Here is a 23,853-nt window from a genome sequence, read left to right as displayed (position 1 = left end):
AATTTTTGTTGCAATTAATGTTTGGCTTAAAGAACTACGAATAACTTACAAATTAAAGCAGTTAGGTATAGGGAATGCTTAAGAAATAAAAAAGTACTATAAAATATCATTTCATTACAATACTAAAATACAGGGTGTTCTATTTAAGAAAACTCAGAAAATGATCATTCCGAGTTTCGACCCACCCTGTATACTAAAATTAAACAATTCGCTATATGAATAATTTTTGATAATAAAAGACTATATTAAAAATCATTTGAACATAAATGGAGTTTTAAATAGCAAATCAGTAGAATTCTACAGGGTGCGAAGTTTGCTTCATAAAAAACCTTAATAATTATCTTTTAAACTACCCTGTATAATATTACAAAACCTCATATTTCAAGAAAGAAGACATCGAGGAGAATCCAAAAATGTAAAAATATACATGGTGTCCTATTTAAAAAAACGAAGTTACAATCAACTTCCGGTATAACCGGAACTAGCAAAGAGACCAAAATATTTTCATTAAATAGTTCATACCTTAAAACCCCGGTATTCCAATTTTCATAATTCTCTTACGTTTAGTTCTCGAGATATTTCTAATAGGCCCTTTATCTGCCTCATCCTATATATTGATGGACTATTCCACCGCTATTCCAATGCCTAATACCCCCCAGAAAAATATGCCTACAAGGAAAATAGTCTTACTCCTTCCAATATACAGTGATGAGCGCGCTAATAACCGGAAAAATAGCACCAAAGATGGAAAACGTATTAAGTTGTGAGATAAAATTAAATAAAACTAGCCGAGCTGGGAAATTTTAGCAATATTAACGTATAAATTTACATTATATTGATTGTTTCCCACCTTTAGACGTACCGCACGAGCTTGGCAACTACCACTGTCACAGTGACAGTTTTAATTGACATACTCCTCTGATACGTGTAAAGGTAGGAAACAATCAATATAATGTAATTTTTTAGGTTAGTAAAGCTAAATTTCCCAGATAGACTAGTTTCATTTCATTTTATCTCACAACTTAAAACGTTTTCCATCTTTTGTGCTATTTTGCCGGTTATTAGCGCGCTCATCACTGTATATTATATATATTCACCAAAGAGCAACTATTTTCGAAATATGAGGAAATACAGAGGCAGACTTAAATGCAAGTAGTTCAGTGTCTAGTAGGAACTCGGAAATAATCTTAAAATCCGGACCAATCTCTTTTTTTAACAATGTAACATACCTATATCTACTTGTGTAATTATAAAATTTGCGCTGAAAAACTTACTTAAAAGATACTTGACAAATAAGAAAAAAATTATCTCTTATTTGTGCCCAGAATAATTTTTATTAAAAAATATATTAGAAAAAAAAATAGAATAAAAAAAAGTCAGTTGCTAATATAATTACAGGTAATAGACAAATATCAATTAAAATTCCACTTACTTAGCACCCTAGTTTAAAACAAAGCAAAAATGTTGATATACCTGCTTTTTTAAAATACTGATTTTTCTCCTAACACGTGTTCTTCAGTTAATGTACACACTGAACAAGTTTTTGAAACATAGTAATTCTAACAGATCCTAGAAAGAAATATTTATACCCAAACATAATGCACGTTTTTTGTTTTAATTGGCTACCAATCTGTGATCATCAAGATTGTTATTAGTATCGATGTGATTAAACGTATAACTAATTATATAAATATTTATTGCGAATTTTAAATATGATGACAGTTTACGTCAATCAAACATTAAATTAGTTCAGATCAGAATTTGAAGATCTCTTTTCTCACGAAGATTAAACACATTATAATATGGTAAGTGATTCTATTTAGTTAACATCGTTTCAACCAACTTAAAAATAAATTATTATTGTAATTCTACCTAGAACTTAATGACATTACAGCATCACACAGTAGCAGCAACACAATTTCTGTTGAACTACCCGATTTGTTTACAATAAATCATGACGATATAACAACATACCGAATATTTCTGTCACAAGATGGTATGATATGTGACATCTCAAATAAAAACGGACATAATGTTAATCGCTGCAATGATCACTCACTACTAAATATCGAAAAAAGGTTTAGAAGACCAATAATGTTGACTTATCTCAAAATGATCTTAGCGACGCAATAATGCAACTACATCATCTTCAACAGATAATACAGAATTAGTAAAACAAAAGTCCAATATACAACGCCGCACAGTGGTCCAAAATCCCGAAAAGCTGGCCAAAAGTCAAAAAAAAAAATTCAACGTTTCCAGAATATTATTATATTTTCTAAAAGAGAATTAAATTCCCTATTCAGTGTTGGCAACTCTAGAGCTATATCTCGTATATCTGAATTTCCAGTTCAGTTCAAAGTTGACCCTCTTACAGAACAGAAGCGCAGTTAAGAATAACGAATATTTTATACGCACAGTCTTGTGCGTGTATCTCGAAAACGAAGTGCGCAAATTCAATTCTGCAAAATGGAAGATATTCGTGGATCCATCTTTAATAAAAGCCGATAATATCAAAATATTTATATATGTGTTATATTTAGTATATTTTAAGTGGAAATTGAGTAATAAAAGAGTATATATTTTAAAAAAATTTAATTTTCAGATAGGCAAATAATTATATATTCCATTGAATTCCAAGATGTTACTACAATCATCTTTTAGCTTATATTTCTCTCTTTAAGATTAAAAAAAATTGGCTGCCACTATCTGCCCCTTTGGTTTTGCGAGAATTATTTGTACAAGCGCTCTGCGCTATGAGTTTCAATATGAATCTTTAACAACGCAGAATAAACAGATCATATCGCAGCATTCAGGTAGTTGTTATGACTGTAGATCTTTAGTTATTTCAGTATAATAGGGTAAAATCAGAGATAAAAGGGTCAGGTACAGTATTGTTGAAAAATAAAATTAAAATTAGTTTTGACTTTCATATGATTAATAATCGAATTTAACGTTGGAATAAAAAAACCGCCATTGCATCCGCCATTTTGTTTTTTGAAATTTCGATTTCGGATTCGTAATCAGCAACCTCAAAAACCCCCGGATATCAAATTTCGAAGGTATTACATATATTTAAAATACATAAACCCACCATATTACATCCGCCATTTTGTTTTTTGCAATTTAGACTTCGGATTCGTAATTAGCGACCTCAAAAACCCATAGATGCCTAATTTCATGCAAATCAAAAAAGCTTTCATATTTTGGCCGTCTTTTCGGGTTTTTGGACCACTGTGCGCCGGTCCGGAACAAGAATGACGTAACTGCAAAATTTGTCAATTCCTGTTTATTGCGTAATGAACTTCTAAAATACTGTGTACAGATGATACAAAAGCCTTCTTCTTCTTCTTTAAGTACCGTGCCCAAATTTTTAGGCGTGGGTAGCTTCCATAACAATTTGCCGATATCGTTCTCGATCTTGTGCGGCATGTAACAATTGATCTGCTGATAAGCCAGTCCATTGACGAAGGTTTCGGAGCCATGAATATTTCTTTCGACCAATTCCTCTTTTTCCGTCGATCTTTCCATTGAGTATTAACTGCAGCATCCTGTATCTGCTACCTCTCATTATATGCCCCAGATATTCAAGTTTTCTCTTTTTTATCATCTTCATTAAGTCACCTTCGCCTTGACCTACTCTGTTTAAGACTTCTCTGTTTGAAATGCGTTGAACCCAAGATATTCTGAGCATTCTACGATACGACCACATCTCAAAGGCTTCTAATTTGTTCATCATGTTAACCTTCATGATCCAGGTTTCACATCCATATAGTAATACAGGATACACATAACATTTTAGAAACTTGATTCTTAGTTGTAAGTTCAGCTGAGAGTTGCTCAGAATAGATCTAAGTTTCATAAATGCTCCTCTTGCAATTTCTATACGAGTTTTAATTTCTTCATCCGGATTTAGTGTCTCGTTTATCCAACATCCTAGGTATTTAAAATGGTTAACATTTATTATTGATTCATCATTGACAATTAGTTGCATAGGGCCGACGTCTTGTTTAGTAACCACAAGTAACTTTGTCTTTGTTGCATTTATGTTAGGTCCGTTATTGGAGCATTCTCTAGTGACTCGATCAATAAGGAATTGAAGATCTTCGATATTTTTAGCCATGATCGCGGTGTCGTCTGCATATCTGATGTTGTTAATAGTTTCTCCCCCGATTCGAACTCCACATTGTCCTTCCAAGGCTTCATTAAAAATTATTTCTGAGTATACGTTAAACATAGTTGGGGATAACACACATCCCTGTCTGACACCTCTTTGAATGCAAATTTTGTTTGTTTCTTTGCCGTCTACCAGAATAGAAGCTTCTTGATTCCAATATAGATGTTGTAAAAGTCTCAGCTCTTTATCGTCTATTCCAATCATTTCTAGATATTCAAACAATCTATCATGTTGAACTCTATCAAACGCCTTCTCAAAATCTATAAAGCAGACGTAAATTGGTTTCTGTACTTCCCATGATCGTTGAAGTAATGTTAACATTGAGAACAAAGCTTCCCTTGTTCCCAATCCTTCTCTACAAAAGCCACAGAACTTTAACTATGTGCCGAGCCACGACAGGGTAGTTGCGTCGTTATTGAAATACGCACCATTTTAGACCTTGTTTTAGATTAATAATGACGCAACTGAAAATAGGGTTGAAAATGTGGGGATTAAATTAGGATACTGAAATTCGGACCAATAGGGATGAAAATAAAAGTCATTGTTGTAAGAATAAACGACATTATAAATATTTAAAAATCGTTTTTTTGTACAGAAAAATTTTAAGATGAAGAATGGCGCAACTGTAGATAGGGTTGAAAATGGGGTGATTAAATTAATATTATGAAAGTCAAACCAATAGGGATGAAACTAAATGCCACCATTGTCAGGATAAACGCCATACCAATGCTCCTGGACAATAATTACTCCTCGTTTAATCCCTATTTTAAATATTTAAAAATCGTTTTTTTGCTCTCCTAACAAATTTGGCTTTTTGCAGTTACGTCATTCTCATTCAGGACCGGCGACAATACCTAACCAAAAATTAACGCCAACAGTATTGATATTACAATTGACATGAAATGTATAAACAACCATCCAAAATGCAATAGTAATGATATACTTACGCCACCAGACACAGATCTAAAAGAAACTTAAAATTAAAATCTAAAATTTTTAACAAAAATCGTTGAATATAAATAAAAATTTTGATGTCAAATCACTGCAATTCTACAGGGTGGGAATGTTGCTATGCAATTAACAAAAAAACGTAATTATCTTTTAAACTACCTTGTGTAATATTACAAAACCCTATATTTAAAGAAAGAATACATCGAGGAGAATTAAAGAATAAGAAAATATACAAGGTGTTATTTTTAACACACATAATTTTGTGTCGCCCTGTCACTAAGAGTGGCCCTATATATTTAAAAATACTTACTCACCTAAAAATCTTTTGTTTCGCACCTCTTACGACAAACGAGTAATTGGACTTCCCCGCACTATGCATCCCCCTGTATAATAAAATGCATACTTACCTAAATGTGAAAGTGGCGAAACAAAAAGGGTAAAGCATTTTTTAATTGACTGTCCACTTTTTGTAAATAACCGCAATAGGTGCAATATTCCGAACAAGATCATTAAATTTTTCAATGTTGTTCTGAAGCTATTTTCTTGTGGAATTTTTGCAATTAACTAGTTTTGATGGGAAATAAGCCACAATTTTACAAAAAAAAAAGATTTTATTAACGTTTCGACGCCCAAATCAGGTGTCGTTGTCAAAATACTAAAAATATTAATGAATTAAACAAAAATGTTGTTGCTTAGTAAAAAAATTCTTCTAATAATTTATTTAATCTGACTCATTTATATCGGCAATTCAAACATACATTATACATTTTAAAGTAGAAGACTTTAAAATGATATTGCCAATATTTATGAGTTGCGTTCCTGGGACGACTTTATTGCAAGATAGTTCATTCGATTACATGAAATCAACCCCAACTCAAGAATATCCGTCACAAAAAAATCATAACGTGATCTGTCTTTAAAAAGACAACCACATGCAATGGTTACAGTAAAATTCTCGCACTAGGCATTCCATAGTAAATCACGAGGGAAAACCAAGAAAAAACCTCGTCGAAAATTTGGGCGTCGAAGCGTTAATAAAATCGTTTTTTTTTAGTAAAATTGTTGCTTATTTCCCATTACAACTAGTTAATTAAATTTTTCGGTACAGACTTTAATCGATGATATTGATATTGCACCAACTATATCAAAATGTATATGTTGATATTGTATTTCAAGTATTTGAAGTGTACCTAGACAAAATAGTTATTTTCCTAACAAGTGCAGAAAGTCATTCTTTTCCGCACGCGACTGCAGTTTGCCGAACGACGCGAAGCGGGAGTTCGGCAAGCAGTCGAGTGCGGAAAAGAGACTTTCTGCAAGAGTTAGGAACAATATTTTTTCTAAGAGTCTTTAAAAAATTACCAAAATTAATTTAATTAATATGAAAATACATACACAAATTAATTCTTTGACTAGGTCGTAAAACCACACTTTCAATATAATTAGTTAGCATGACGACGATCTTGGTTTCCATGACGATGATTCAAAACGACTGTTATTGTCTACCGATTTGACTTTCGAATATTATGTCAAAATAATTTTATTTCATCGAATTGTCGCGTTAATTTCATTAAAACAGGAACACAATAAGATATATTTGAATTAAATTAGTAAATAACATCTAAATATTAGTTTATTGCATGTATTATAATTAAAATAAAAATGTATACCATTTTTATTCAGTTGCAATGCGAAGGCAAAACAATCTTACTTTTCAATTAGAATACGGAGATCATCACTTCAGTTGCAATGGGTGGGAAAACCTCTCGATGCAAATCAGTTAAAATATGGAGAACAGTGCCTACGTTCTTTCCGATGAAGGCTCCAATAAGAGCCGAAAATCGCGATTCAAGGGATTGGAATGCACTCCGTATTCTAATTGAAAAGTAAGATTGTTTTGCCTTCGCATTGCAACTGAATAAAAATGGTATACATTTTTATTTTATAGTCGTATTACTCCGTAGAGTAACTAGGTGCATTTTTCCGTCGAAACTTTACCAGCTGCAGACGGGGGATGTGAATTGAATAGTGTAGAATTCCTTCCCTCTCGTCTTCACTGCAGCATCCATTTGACTTGCAAATTGTAGAAGTCTTGGAGGTGTCACCAGGAAAGTGTACCAATAAGTTTTCAATTTAAAAATCTTTTAGTAATATTTTTAATATTTTCAATATTAATAATTTACTATTAGGATTGAAAACTACTTCGTATTATAATTACTTTAAGGCCATATTAACATATCTAAATTAACACGCGTGCGGAAAAGTAAAAACCACGTGCGGAAAAGTAACACGCGTGCGGAAAAGTGAAACTTTCTAAACTAAAATGCGTGCGCGAAAGTAGACATTTTTGCACGCTCGTAGAAAAAGATATTTGCAATGTATTTTTGGATCTGTTTATATTAAATTTTTGTTAATATAAGCATTTTATTTATTTTCCATTTTTTTTTAACTTTTGGTTTGATTTGTGAATCGAAATATGAAAAATAAAATTACTTTTATTTTGTAGCGTATCCTCAATGAAATATTTAATAAAAATGAAACGCTAAATGAAAATATTTTAAAAACAAAATCACAAAAGTTATTGGAATATTTTATGTACTCCAATTAGTGCAGTCAGTGAGGGTATTTGGCTCCGAATTCCATCCTACTGCTTCAATTTACTTGATATTTTCACTGCAAGGAGGAAATAGCTTAAGAAACAATGTCTACACTTTATCTTATAGCGCTTTTTATCTTGGGGCTGGTACCCACCCTTTCGCCAGGGTGGATAATTCTTCGGTCAAAATATCCACGGAGGTGACTAGAGAACCTAATTTTAAGTAAAAATTATTCAATAATTTTTTTTTAAAACATAATTATTTTTGAATAGTTGCCATTGAAATTGCCTGGTTGACAATTCGCCATTTTCCTTGAAAAAAGACAGCTTTTCGGACGGTTTTTTTGCGAATACCTTAAAAATTACGCATCTAAAAAAACTGTATAAAACATTTGTGCAGTTTATGAAAATAAAAGACATTTATTTCTTCACAAATCTTCTAGTTATAATATAAAAAGAGATAAGGTAGGTGAAAAGAGATTTTTTTGGTGCATGCTCAAATCGGTGTGTTGAACTTAAAATAACAGAGACATAGTTGATTTTAAGGGTTTAATGCTACCAATATCTTTTGTAGTGCTTGAAAAGACCTTTAAAACAAGCACTGTTAAATGTGGATTACAAAAATGAGAAGTGCCTCTATTTCCTCTCATACAGCAGAATTTAAATGTATCGTTTTCCTTCTACAATACCTTTTATTATAGTCTTATTTCTATGTTTAATAAGTTGGATGGGTTTAAAATTAATGGTTTTTGAAAAAAATAAGACAAAATATAGAGGGCATTTTTAAATTTTCTTAAAAATCTTCCTTTTTCTGCATGTAACTCGAAACAAAAGATAGAGTAAAGAATTGTAGGTTTTTTTCAGATAACTATTTTGTTTTTTTCTTTCATTACTGTATAATATTATTATTTTCGACTTGCATGGAGAAAAAGGAAGATTTATAAAAAATTTAAAAATGCGCTCTTTAATTTGACCTTATTTTATTTTAACCCATGCATTTTAAACTCGTCCAACTATTTGAACATATTAGTAACACTATAATAAAAGGTGTTGAAGAAGTAAAACCATGCATTTAAATCTGGTATATGGGGGGTTAAATCTACGTGGCATTTTAACTTAAAATAAATTAGTTATCAATATTTTTTGCACCATATCTCGCTTGGTTTGAACGTAATCAATATTTAACAGTGCTAGTTTGATAGGTCTTTTCAAGCACTACAAAAGATATTGGTAGCATTATACCCTTAAAATCGACCATTTCTCTGTTCTTTGAAGTTGAACACACCGATTAAAGCATGCACCAAAAAAATCTCTTTGATATTTTTTATAAGCTACAAGAATGTTTGATATAGTTTTTTCATTAGATGCATAATTTTTAAGATTATTTCATTCATAGGAGATTCTGACCAATAGAAAGCTACAGAAATCTAAATTAAGCTGAATATTTTTTAATGATTTTAACTTCCAATCGTATAGTAAGATATTTGATGACGTGTTTAATTCTATCCAATCAGATTAAAATTATACTGAGAATTATCTACTGTAGAAAATTAACGATAGAATTTTTTTAAGTAGATTGTTTCTATAAACTAAAAGGGAAGTTCCCTAGGTTGGCTGTATACCATATAGTTAAAAAACTCTAACAAGAAATAAAACCACTTCTATGTAAATTGGTATATTTATTAAAACTTAAAATTCCAATGGATTGAATAAAATATGTCCAATTCAGAACGTTTTCAGACCTGTCGGTCCATCATCAGTGAATGTGCATACTTGCTAAGTAGCCCCAGAACCAAACAATGGTTGAATTTAAAATTCAATTTACATTATTTAAAAATAATATTAAACAGGCTAAACGCCGATGTTACAGAATATTGCCTATGGGAACATGGTGAAACCCTACCAAAACCTCAATCAACCATCTTAGGCCAACTTTGACTATAAAGTCTTACTATAAAGTCTGACTTTATAGTCAAAGTTGGCCTAAGATGGTTGATTGAGGTTTTGGTAGGGTTTCACCATGTTCCCATAGGCAATATCCTGTAACATCGGCGTTTAGCCTGTTTAATATTATTTTTAAATAATGTAAATTGAATTTTAAATTCAACCATTGTTTGGTTCTGGGGCTATTTAGCAAGAATGCACATTCACTGATGATGGACCGATAGGTCTGAAAACGTTCTGAATTGGACATATTTTATTCAATCCATTGGAATTTTAAGTTTTAATAAATATACCAATTTACATAGAAGTGGTTTTACTTCTTGTTAGAGTTTTTTAGATTGTTTCTGTTTAATGGCAACCAGTTTCCTAGTTTTGACAACTGTCATATTTAAGAAAATATCCGTAATATACTTATTAAAAAAAATCTTACTAATATCACACGACGGTAAGAATAAATAAGAAAATAATGCTTTATTTTTACTCAAATTTGTTGTCATTGGGCAACAGCCACTCGAGCCCTGAGGGCTCTCGTATCTATTGCCATACAATAAATTTTCGAAAAACTGTCGAAGTATTTTCAATTTATTCTCACTCTCTTGTGATATTATACCCGATAATTTTTGATTATTTCATTCATAGGAGATTCTGACCAATAGAAAGCTACAGAAATGCAAATTAAGGTGATAATTTTTGATAATATCCCGTCGTCAAGTATATTACGTCAGATGCCCTTCGTTGCTACGAAAAAATACGTTCAGTGACATTAATGACAATTAATGTTTTAAAAGTTATAAAAGTGATGACTTTCAACCGTAAAATATTTTATATCAACTGTGTGTTTAACAGTATTAATTTGTACTTACATCAATAAATTACAATAAAATTTTGGTTTTGAACAGTTTTATTCATGAAATAATCGCAACAAATTGCATTCGAACTCTAAAATTAATATAGAATTTTAGAGCTCTTGTGCAATTACTACTGACAATAAATAGTTTTTAAGACCCTTAGTTCAGTAACGTTATACGTTATTCTCCTCATGCGCAGTAACAAGAAAAATAACGTATTATTTTATTAGCGAATAAAGTATACCCTTATTTAGGTAGAAATAAGGTTCACGTTATTAAGGGATCATGTATTTGTAAGATTGCCAAGTGCCATATATCTAAATCATCAAAAACGAAAAAAAAGTCATATGAGCTGAACCAAGGTCAACTAGAATAAAAAATATATTAATGATGCTGTAATGATGTATAAAATTGTAATAAAAATTTGTTTTTCTTTAAAACTATCACTTAAAAAACATAAATATAACATAATCCGCTTGGCAACCCTGTTGGAATTTGAGAAATCTGACACATGACTAAATTGTCTTGTTAAACTTGGTATGGATGTTTTGTGTTCTTAAAGTAATAAATTGTCTTTGGTAAACGTCTTAATACATTTTCAGTATTTTCTTCCATTACGGCAAATAATTCAATAAAATAGGTTATAGCACACAACTGCCGTTTTATAGGTTACGTTTGCCAAATGTCAATTAACGTTAATCTGTGTGCGTAGTTTCTGAAAGGATTCAAAAACTATTTTAAGTAGACACGTTATCCCTTATTTACTACTCAATGCGCATGACAAGTATAACGTTTTACGTTTAACGTACGTCAAAAAGTAGAGGGTTTAAAAACTCTCTAATAAAAATGTAAACCAATTTTTTTCAGTTGCAATGCGAAGCTAAATCGGTCTTAATTTTTAGTTAGTCTTAGTTCAGAGAGCGCAACCAGCACTCTTATCTTAGCACTCTTATCAACGATTTCGCCAATTTTTAGTGGCTCCTCAGAGAATGCAGAGGTTGCCATCTCTGAACCAAGTTTAAATTTTCGACTCTATTAGTCCCCACATTGCAACTGACGTGATGGTAGTAGGTGCCTAGCAGCATTTGCTAAATATAAGTTAAAGTTTTCAACCTAATAAAATTTTTTTTAAAATATCTTTAAGTAAAAATTAAGACAGTTTTAGCTTCCCATTGCAACTGAATAAAAATGGTATACATTTTTCCTTCTATTAGCATTACTCCTTTGAGTAACATACTTCTTCGCTTCAGCATCCATCTGGCTTGCACTTTTTAGAGGCTATGGAGGTGTTACCTGGAAAATGGTCCAATAAGTTTTCAATTTGATATTTTAAATTTTTAAAATGCTTTTATTAGGTTGAAAACTTTGACTTTTATGTAGCAGATGCCGCTAGGTACCCACTACCATCACGTGAGTTGCAATGGGGGGACTAATAGAGTCGAAAATTCAAACTAGGTTCAGAGACAGCAACCTATGTGTTCTCTGAGGAGCTGAAAAGTGGCAAATCGTCGATAAGAGTCGTGGTTGCACTCTCTGAACTAAGTAAAAATTAAGAGAGTTTTGGCTTCGCACTGCAACTAAATAAAAATTGTATACATTTTTATTTTCTATTAGTATTACTCCTTTGAGTAAAATAGGTCCATTTTCAGTTGGAATTTACCTCGCTGAACAAACGGGTTTTGAACTGCAAATTTTAGAATTCCCTCTTGTCTTCTTCGCTTCAGCATCCATCTGGCTTGCAATTTTTAGAAGCCATGGATGTGATACCAGGAAAATTGTCCAATAAGTTTTCAATTTGATATTTTAAATATTATTTAAATATATTTATTAGGTTGAAAACTTTGACTTAATTTTTAAGATATTCGCAAAAAACTGTCTGAAATGGTGACATTTTTCAATGAAAATAGCAAATCTTCAACCACGAATAACTCAAAAAGAATGAGTTTTGAAAAAAAAATTAGAACATTTTTTGCTTAGAATTAGCAACTCTAGCTCTAGTTACAACAAGTGGTTATTTTAACCAAAAAAATTTTCACCCCCGAGGAGGGGTGGAAACCACCACCAAAATAAAAGCAGCGCATGTCGGTATAGGGTAGACTTTGAAATGAGGGGACTAGATACTAAGGGGTACAAATGACAAAATATTGAATATTGTAAACTGAGTTAAGTGCACAAAAAATACTGGATAGTACTAAAAATTTAGTAGCAAAGAGAGACAGGTGAATTATACTACTGGTGGCGATATATCGCAGGTTCTAGTTTGACTACTTGCGCAATATTTAAAAACAGTTTGCGGCAAACAGGTATTACTTCACTTGTATCCCTTTGCCTATAAGGTGTTGGATATAAGTGAACAAAGTTGGATATAAGTGACAAAATAAGTGAAATAATAACACAAAATGTACCAAGAAATTTTTTGTAAATAAAAACGTTTAATTTTTACGTAATTTTGCTTTTATTTTAGATTCAGAATTTAAGAAATTTGTAAGGTACTTAAGTGGCAAAGAGAAACAAGTACAAAATTTGAAGTAGAGGGGTACAAGTGCGAATGTTTTTTCAAAATTTCAAATATTTTGAATGAAAATTAGTATTAACTTTACAAAAGCTTTTTACAATTAGATAAAGAAAATGTGTAAAATTAATTCAAAATAAGCCCATAAGTGCTTATAGTCCTGTCGCCAGGGGGGTACAACGGCCTCCTTAATTCAGATGGACTTAGCCAAGTTTTTTTATGTATTTTGACCCGTAGAACACGAACTTTTTGGGTAACAGTTGATCCGGATGTCGATAAGATTGTTATAAACAAAAAATTTTTTTTGTATTTTTTTGGTGATTATCAGCAAAAAATGGTCCTACAGGTTTTTCGCAAGATGCATAGTTTTCGAGATAAACGCGGTTGAACTTTCAAAAAATCGAAAAAGTGCAATTTTTGAACCCGAATAACTTTTGATTAAAAAATAAAATAGCAATTCTGCTTACTGCATTTGAAAGTTCAAATCAATTTCTATCGGTTTTGATTATTTGCATTGTTAAAAATTAAGTTTTTATTTGTTAAACAAAGCCATAAATACATAGTGTTTCCCGTGCCAAATGCATGCGATTTAATGTACGTAATCTGCGTAGAAATCGTCTGTATGCACGCCTACTCGTTGGATTTCAAATGAGAAATGCACTGAAAACATCATTCAATCACTATGTGTTTATAGCTTTGTTTAACAATAAAAAAATTACTTTTTACCAATGAAAGTAATCAAAACCAAGAGAATTTGACTTGAACTTTCAAATGCGGAAAGCAGAATTGCTATTTTATTTTTCAATCGAAGTTATTTGGGTTCAAAAATTGAAATTTTTCGATTTTTTGAAAGTTCAACCGCGTTTATGTCGAAAACTATGCATCTTACGAAAAAACTTGTAAAAACATTTTTTGCTTAGAATGACCCAAAAAATACAAAAAAAAATGTTTTTTTTGCGAAAAATCGCTGTTGTGATTCCTCAAGTTCTTTGTTTATAACAATCTTATCGACATCCTGATCGACTGTTAACCAAAAAATTCGTGTTCTATGGGGCAAAATACATGAAAAAACTTGGGTAAGTCCATCTGAATTAAGGAGGACGTTGTACGCCCACTGGTGATAGGACTATTAATTCGTTGTAGAATTTACTGTGCAAAAACTTTGACTTCGTTTTTCTCAATTAAACCATTTTATCACTTGTAGCCCTTAACATCTTATCCCCTCAATTAGGAGATAAGTAGAGGCTATTCTCAAAATTTCATCAAAATTCATAATGTAGGATAGAATTCGGAGGTAATATCCCGTTTTTTCACTCATTGACTGGCGTAAATATTTCGAACAAACGTACCGACTACATGCAGTTTTCGTTGAACAGGTGTACAGGAAAACATACATGCTTGATCACATTACAGACATATCGCAAGGACATAAGTTTTAAGAAATTCCTTTTTCTCCTTTGTACTATCACTTGCTTCTTTTCCATCACCATTAGTCAAGGGAGCCAAGCAAAAACTTCCATGTTTTATTATAATTGACATAGTCGTACGTTCCTAAAGCATAGAGAGATTTCAAAGGAAAAATTCTTAAGATGTTTGTATGAACATTTATCAAAGGTAAAAAATATATCAGGGATGTGATATTCTGAAATATTTTATAGGTATCTTTTCATAAAATACATTGTGTGCATATTTCTTTACTTCCTGAAGTTTATACGTACCTATATATTTTTACAGGTATAAATATTAAAAGGCCGTTAAACATATTTTTCTACAGCCGTCCCGATAATAAAACTTTCATTATGATTTATTAAATCGAAAGTACCATTTTACACAACTCGTACCGAAAGTAGCTACTTTCGGGACTAATTTTTTCACTTTCGGGACGCTTTTTTTAATTTCGAGACGATTTTGTGTAGCTAGGTAACGGCTTTGACAAAAACATCGACTTTGTATTTTATTATGACAACGCTTGTCATTTAAGATTCGTGTGTTTTCGCTCAGTTTTTCGTTTTTCAATTCCAACAAATCTCAAAAAATAGTAAAAGTACTGACACGTTTAACACTTATTTCAATACTGCCACTTCTGTTAATATTCCTAACAATATAAATGTAAATAATGGTTATAATTGTGTTATTAATATTCATAAGTAGATTTTTCTAATGTTGAATTCGCGAGAGTAACTTTAAAGTGTTTAATAAAAGTTCATAAGTAAAGTTTATCCATATATTCTTTTTAACATACAAAACGGTTGCAAAAAAATTTTTGTACGTAACACGACCGAAAAGTGATTTTACGAGACTCGCAGGATTCCAGGACTCGCCTACGGCTCGCCCTGGAAACTTCCTACTCGTCTCGTAAAATATCGCTTTCGGAACTTGTTACGTAAATTACTATTATTGGGTTCCAATCCAACAATATTAGATTACCGGCTATTTAGACCACTCATCAGCGGTAAAAAACTGTAAAAAATTGGAATTTTGAGAATCAACCCCGATTTTAATGAACATTTTGATTTAAGCGCGGTTGACACTCTCTTCAAAATTCACCCTATGCCGAACTGCGCTTTTGCCCTGGGGGTGAAAACAACCCCATCTAGCGGATGAAAATTTTTTAATCAAAATAATTATGGAACACGATAGAGTGAACAATTGTGAGTATATTTTGTTTAATAATTTTTTTTTCCAAAATTGACATATCTTCAAGTTATTTGCGATTGAAACTATGCATTTTTCATTGAAAAAACTCACGTTTTATAACCGTTTTTCATGAATAACTTAAACAATTTAATTTTATAGAAAAAATCGTTAAGAACAAAATTGTGGCTAAAAAAAACAAAGAGATTCGCGTCGGAGAGATCTAGGTAAACCCAATAACGACTGAGTTATTGCTCTTTAAATGATGGTTATTTTCTAAGAACCTCGAAATGGAGAACTTTCAATCTCAAATAACTCGATTGTGGTGCAATTTTTAGAAAAACCTTAGAGACATCTTTTAAAGTTCATGAAAAAATAGTTTAAATAAGCTCTCATAAAAGTTTTTTGCATAAGAAGTGACTGTCTTATGACGAAAATAAAGTCGCAATCTGCTTTTTTCTTTTTGAAATGTAAAAATTAAACCCTCTTAGTTACAATCATAATAAGAATAAATAGCTACCTACTGGGAATTAACTTTATTTAGGTATAGTTGATACGATCCATGTGATTCGACCGGTTTGGAATGCTTAGTTTAGAAAAAATAGTTAATTAAATCCAAAATGACATTCTTATAATTGAAGACCTTGGGACCAGAAGGGGGCATGCGACCAAACAATATTTTGGAGAAAACATCATTTTAAACTTAATCGGCGGGCTGAAAAGTTCGTAGGCTGACACATAGATGGCGCTACTGGTATTAAATCTATATAATTTTTAGTGAGCCCTAACCTTTAAAAGATGCGTTTATAAATTTGACAGCTATCGATCTATTATTTTATGAGATATAGCATTTAGAGTGAAGCAACTTATGTTATTTTAAAAAAATTGATAAAAAAGTGTTTCGTACCTTAATAATTAATTGCTTTTTGGAGAAAAAAAAAATACTGCTAAAGCCAAAGCTTGGCTTGAAAAACAATATTTGAACACTGCATAAGGAAAATCAACCGTTAAGAAATGGTTTGCTAAGTTTAAACGAGACGAAGTCAGCACCGAGGGCGATGCATGCAGTGGACGCCCCAAAGAGGCTGTTACCGATAAAAATATCAAAAAAGTCCACAGAATAATTTTGGATGACCATAAAGTGAAGTGATTTGAGAAAGCTGAGACTGTAAAGATATGAAAGGAATGTGTTGGATATATTGTGCATGAATATTTGGGTATGCGGAAGCTCTGTGCAAAGTGGGTGCCGCGAGAGCTCAAAGTCGATAAAAAACAACAACGCATTGGTGTTTCTGGGAAGTATTTGAAGCTATTCAGTCGTAATAAAACCGAATTTTTGTGTCGATATATTATAATGCATGAAATATGACTCCATAATTTCACACTTGAGTCCAATCGACAGTCTGCCGGGTCGACTGCACGTGATGAACCGACTCCAAAACGTGGAAAGACGCAATAGTGGGCTGGCAAGATTAAATCATCAGTTGTTTGGGATGCGCATGGTATAATATTTATCGACTATCTTGAAAAGCAAAAAACTAGTAACAGCTACTATTACATTGCGATATTGCGTTTGAAATACGAAATCGCGTAAAAATGGCACCATTTGGAGAAAAAAGTGCTGTTTTATCAAGACAACGCACCTTGTAACAAATTAGATGAAAATGATGGCAAAATTTCATGAATTGGGCTTAGAATTGTTTCGGCAACCACCATATTCACCAGATATGGCTCCCGGCGACTACTACTACTACTAAAGAAATTTAGCACCAATGAAGAGTAAGTCGCCGAAACTAAGGCTTATTTTGAGGCTAAAGACAAATTGTATTATAAAAATGGTACTGAAAACTTGTATGACCGCCATAATCATTGTATCACCCTAAAAGGTAACTATATTGAATAATAATATAAAAGTTTATCAAAAAAAAAATTTTCTTTCTATGTTAGCCTACGAACTCTTAGGTCTGGATCCCGCGTATGAAAAAAAAGTTGATTAATAGCGAGCTGAAAATTTGTTAATAGCTTAAGGGTGTCTAGTCGGATAAACTTTGATATATGGGAACACTGGAACAGGGTCAGTTTTAATTGTGGAACAGGTTAAAAATTTGGAACGGTCAGACCACGAAAACGGCACATTTATTTTGTCCGACAGGGTAGACTTAAATTCTCCGAACAGAGATTAAACTCTCATGCAAAAATCAGACTGCTATTTATCACCTGTCATAATTCCTGGCATTTGACATATTCTACATGTTCCACTCATTAAATCGCCCACTTGGTGATAAATAGCAGTCTGATTTTTGCATGAGAGTTTAATCTCTGTTCGGAAAGTTTAAGTCTGTTCTGTCGGACAAAATACATGTGCCGTTTTCGTGGTGTGACCGTTCCAAATTTTTAACCTGTTCCACAATTAAAACTTCCCCTGTTCCAGTGTTCCCATATAGCAATGTTTGTCCGACTAGACACCCTTAAACTATTAACAAATTTTCAGCTTGCTATTAATCAACTTTTTTTTCATACGCGGGATCCAGACCTATCTTCAGCCCGCCTGTATTTTCAAATCCTGAAATTCAAGTTTTAAATTTTTCTTGGTAGTAAGGCCCATAATCGTTTGGAAATATGATATTAAATGCACAATAGAAGTAAGACAAATGTTTATTTAACGGTTTTTGAGTTTTTAAACATTTTTTGAAAAAATATGAGGCTTATCCCCTTTTGTATAAGAAATTATATTCTAAAATATGAACATAAAATGCAACAATAAAATAATTTAGTTGTCAATATTTTCAATATCTGAAAAGTCGTTTAAATGTTCAATGTCATCCTGCGGTCCAATATTCTCAATATCTGGTAGAATCTGTTGGCAAGCACCAATTTCTGCCTACAGTGTTTTTTGCAACTTCAAGTTGCACCTAATTTTTTTGGTCCTATTTTCTTCCCTTTTGTATTTATATACATATATTCGTAAACTAGATTTTCTTTAGTCTTGCGCTTAATTTTTTATGTCGTTGGGTGTCCATAGAAATCGCCTTCTTTTCTGGAGTTGGCAAGAGAACTCGAAAAGTGTGTGGGGTATAAATCTATTCATTTTCCTACAATAAAGTAGATATTTTACTAAAAAGAGATAAGCCACAAAAAATCTTTAGAACAATCCTAATATTTTTAGGTTCGAAAAATATAACACAAGATGACAAGTCACACATTTAATAAACTTACTGTTCCTGAGTTTATATTTTCCCAATCGCTGCTACTTCCTGATAATGTATATTCTTTGTCATCTTCGCTTTTATTTAAAAACAGATCTTGGTCACTGTGTTGAGAATCAAACTCAGAAAAGTCTACTTTCCGTTTACATGCACGGGAATGTTCTGCCGCCATGTTGATTACTGCTGTGGCTTGTCTCCTTCTGTTGCAATATAAAGTAATGGTGACACAACGGGACTTACTACAGCGGCGCCATCTATGAGAATGCTGCTGAAATTTTTTGTTTGGGACATTAATATGGTCTTAAAATGTGCGATCTCTACTTTAACTCATTTTTGACGAAATTGTGGCGTGTCCCCTTCTGGTCCAAGGTCTTCAATTTAATAAAAAGTGCATATTTCTTAAATAAACCTAAAAGTATTCATGATACAAAAACAAAAAAAATCAAAGTTTTCAGTAAAAAAACTCTACAAATAATGTTTGGAACATTTTTTCATATTATGAATACTTTTAGATTTATTTAAGAAAAATGCATTTTTTTTAATTTTGAAAATGTCATTTTCGATTTATTCAACTATTTTTTCTAAACTAAGCATTCCAAACCTATGAAATTACATAGATCGTATCAATTATACTTAAATAAAGTTAATTTCAAGTGGGAAGCTATTTATTTCTATTAAAATTGTAACGACGAGGGTTTAATTTTTACATTTCTAAAGAAAAAAAAACAGAGAACAACTTAATTTTTATCATAAGTCAGTCAGTTCATACCCAAAAAACTTTTATCAGAGCTTATTAGAAAGGCTCTTTAATGTAATTTAAAAGATGTCTCCTAAGTTTCCCCAAAAATTTGCACCACATTCGAGTTATTTGAGATTAAAAGTTCTCCATTTCGGATTTTCTTCGAAAATAACCATCCTTTAAAGACCAATAATTCAGTTGTTATTGGGGTTACATAGATTTTTCAAACGCGAATCTCTTTGTTATTTTATTAGCTACATTTTTGAAGTTATACTTCTTTACGCGCGATATGAGGGTGAATTTTTATATGTTAAAACCTACGATCCTGGCGCATGCGCACTATAACTTTGTTCTGATTGGATGTTCAAATGACATGTCAAAAATTATCCAATATGGCAGCTGTAGCGCAGCTGTGGTTTGGACGGTTGACGGTTTGGTTATGTATGGTTGTTGCGTTTTAAAATTTGTGGGAAGAGAAACAACAAAGGTTAGTTAATAGTTATACTGCCTTTTTAAATAGTTTTCATATTATATTTTTGAAGTTATACTTCAAAATGTTTTAATTTATGTATGTATCAATCCAGAAAAGGTGTGGAAAGAATATATTAGTGTTTTTAAATATATTTTTCTACAAACGTGTTAAAAATGCAATTTTTAGGACTCCATAGGAGCGTTAAAAATGCTACTTTAAGGCACTAGTGCTTTAAAAATTTTAAGGCACTGCAGTTAAAAGTGAATTGTCAAATTGTGAAACGTAAAAATATTTATATTTCATTTATTAACATTAATATTAATAATACAACTTGCGCAATTTGAAAAAGGTGGTTTAAAAGGTTTTTTATTATAATTTTGTGTCTTTGGGTTTTTCTTCCTTGGGCGTAAAATAATAAACCATCTACATATTTTTATAATTCACTTGTCACCGTGATGTATAATTATGTATATCTCAAAGGTATACTAGCATGCGGCTTGATAGCCTTGTTGGTAGAGCATGGGACCAGAGATCAAAAAATCGCGAGATTGCGGGTTCAAATCCCGGACGATTCATTTTTTTTTAATATTTGGCATTGTTAAGTTTTGGTTCATTTTTGATAATTATTGTTAATTTTTTGTATTGTAACTGTTAAGTAGGTATATTTATTTCGTTGAAATTATATTATAATAGAAGTATAACTTCTTACGTGCGTACAAAGTACACACACATTCTTTTTTTTTAATGATTTTTTCTATAAAATTATTTTTTGTAAGTTATTCATGAAAAACTGTTATAATAAAACATGAGATTTTTCAATGAAAAATGCATAGTTTCAATCGCAAATAACTTGAAAAGTGTCAATTTTGCAAAAAATTTTATACAACAAAATTTACTCAGAATTGGTGATCCTATCGACTTCCATAGGTATTTTGATTACAAAATTTTCATTCCCTAGATGGGGTTGTTTTCACCCCCGGGGAAAAAGCGCAGTTCGGCATAGGGTAGATTTTGACAAAGGTTATAATTACTACCCAAATTCAAATTTTTGTTCAAAATCGACCTTGGTTCTTAAAATTCCACGAGAAAATGGCTGTTGATTGGACTAATTGGACAAAAATATATAGTGAAAGGGCAAAATTAAGGAATAAACTGGCCAATTTTTCTTTTAAGTTATTATTTCTTGGCATATATGTAGAATTGTAAATATTTTACCTTAACCTTCGGATGACCAAGCGGGGGAAATTGTGACCCCAGCGTATGTTTTTCTTTAATAAATTCAAAAGTATTTTTAATTTTTAACTCATTATTTTTTTATTTCACTTTAATATCATTCTAGATATCCTCATATTTTGAAATAAAAAAAATTCCCTATATTTTACGAACAAAAAATATATTCTGAAGTTGATGTTTAGTAAAATAGCGTCTATTATGTGTAATTACATGTAGTTTTACGCTAATGACGTCGACTTTCCAAAGTAACAAGACGCTTACTCAACATACACACTACACGTGACACTAATACTCATTTTGTGACTGGCTGAATGACATAAAGTCCAAAAAAAATTAAAAATTAAAAAAAAAAACTTAATTCTTTTGTTAATTGTCATTTTTGACATTTTTGACATTTTTGACCTGGGGTCATTTTCCCCCCTTGGTCATCCGTGTAACAAAAAAAGGTTTGTCATCGGAAGGTTAATTTTAAATTCTCCTGTATATATAATTTTTCTTAATTATTATTCCGCAAACGAAATAAAGAGTCTCACGCATAAGAACACATATGTGCGGATTAGCTTGGGGATCGGGAATCGGAGTTGCAAGATAAACATAAGTAGCCGCCTTGACTAATTTTAGTGGTTTTCGTGTATTGGAAAAAGTCGGTACATACTTTAATTCAATTTTAATAGGTTGGCTCTCATGGCAAAACGGGAAAAAGGAGATTAGAGGTATTAAGAGAATTTGTTTTAGCGTAGGAAGGCGAGTCAGTCGATTTTGAGTTTCTGAGGAAAGACGTTATATTTGGCAATAATCGAAAGGACGAAGTTAAAGACGTACTTATATATTGACCTGCCGGTCATATTATATTAAGTAGATAAACGCGATTAATTTTAAGACAGTTTCTTTTATGAGAACTCGTAAAATTTTAGTCGCAATTACACAAACACTTTTACATTTCGTCAATTTAATAGTATCTATAATTTAGTCATCTATTTTATTAATTAAAACTGTTAAACATCACACGGACTTTTATTACGATTTTCTTTAACGAATCCCACATTATATATTTGACTTACTAGTGACGTGACTTTGAAAAAAATATATGAGTATGGAATTGATACTCATTATTTGTTTGTGGATTTTAGATGTGCCTATGACAGCGTAGACAGAAACGTGTTATATAAAGCCATGGTAGAATTTAATATCCCAATACACTTAGTGAAGTTGGTGAAAGCAACTCTCTCAACAGTCGAGTGTAAGGTTAGAGTGCAGAATGGAATATCAAGAACTTTTCAGACACAAACCAGACTTCGGCAGTAGGATAGTCTATCGTGCTTTCTATTCAACATTACCCTAGAGAAAGCTATTAGAGAATCTGGAATAACAACAAGAGGGACCATTGTTAATAGGAGTGTACAAATATCAGCGTATGCAGATGACATTAATATCATAGCAAGAAGAAAGGCGGATCTGGTTCAATCGTTCACTGCATTGGAACCAGCATCAAAAATGAAAAAGAATGGGGCTACAAGTTAACATTAAAAAAACTAAGTATATGAAGGTCACAAATAATAATCAAGCAGCAGAACCTGAAGATGGTATTGGGCTAATATACCTCTAGAATTTTACCTAAACATCTATTTACAAAAACTTGGATTTTATTTACATTTCCGTCAGTTATTGCCCATGTTTTACTCCCATAAAGTAGCACAGTTTTCACGTTACTACTAAATAGCCTTATTTTAGTATTTTGGCTAATCTGTGTTGATCTCCATACACTTGCGAGAGTTCCAAAGGCTTGTTGTTCTTTTTGTATTCTCTGTTTAATATCTACTTGAGCTCCACCTTTTGGACTGATTATACTGCCTAGGTAGCAAAATTCTTGAACCTGTTCTATTTCTCGTTGGTTGATATATAGTTTATCACATTTAGGTACTCCTATTCTCATCTCTACTGTCTTTTTCGTGTTGGTTTTAAGACCCACTTTTGTCGATTTTACTTCTATCTTCCTTAACATGCTCTTCATATCATCTATTGTGTTCGCTACGAAACATATATCATCTGCCTATTCCATATCTGCTAGTTTCTTGTTCTGAAGATAGTTCCAAAAGATCCCATTTTTCTTTCAATTGTTTTTTCCAGTATATGATTAAGGCATATATTGAAGAGCAAAGGTGACAGTATGTAACCTTGTTTTAAACCTAGTTCTAGTGTTATTTTATCTGTCATACGCCCTTTATGCAATACCTGACATGTTTGCTGGTACATTATTTTGATTATTCCAGGAGAATTATATGATCTTAGGAGGTAATTTATTTAGCTTTTAGATCTTCCTCAGAGCCGTACGTTTTATGCTGTCGAAGACTTTAGCAAAGTCTATAAAGGCCATTATCAAGACTGCGTTATTCTCTATAGTTTCGTCTATGATGATTCGTGCTGTCGAATTTTGGTCTATACTCGTACAGGATCTTCCCCTTCTGAAACCCGCTTGTTCTTTTCTGAGAGTTGTGTCTATTATATTGTTGATTCTTTGATGAACAATAAATGATATGGAAC

At 31.9% G+C, this 23,853-nt stretch overlaps 1 protein-coding gene across 2 annotated transcripts in view; it reads right to left on the bottom strand.

Moving 5' to 3' along the window:
- Positions 1-1,550, bottom strand: part of LOC114335145 (juvenile hormone acid O-methyltransferase-like) — a 66,245-nt gene extending 64,695 nt beyond the window's left edge. Inside the window, exon 1 of one of the 2 annotated variants that reach the window (XM_028285315.2) lies at positions 1,433-1,550. The gene's annotated coding sequence lies outside the window, so the exon portion shown is untranslated. The remainder of the gene's footprint in view (positions 1-1,432) is intronic. The other variant, XM_050646898.1, reaches the window with a different exon arrangement.
- Positions 1,551-23,853: the final 22,303 nt, after the last annotated feature.

This window comes from Diabrotica virgifera, chromosome 1 (genome assembly GCF_917563875.1).
Source record: "Diabrotica virgifera virgifera chromosome 1, PGI_DIABVI_V3a".
Classification (NCBI taxonomy): Eukaryota; Metazoa; Arthropoda; class Insecta; order Coleoptera; family Chrysomelidae; genus Diabrotica; species Diabrotica virgifera.
Note: the sequence above shows the minus strand (reverse complement) of the source record. Positions and strands in the feature narration are given on the sequence as shown.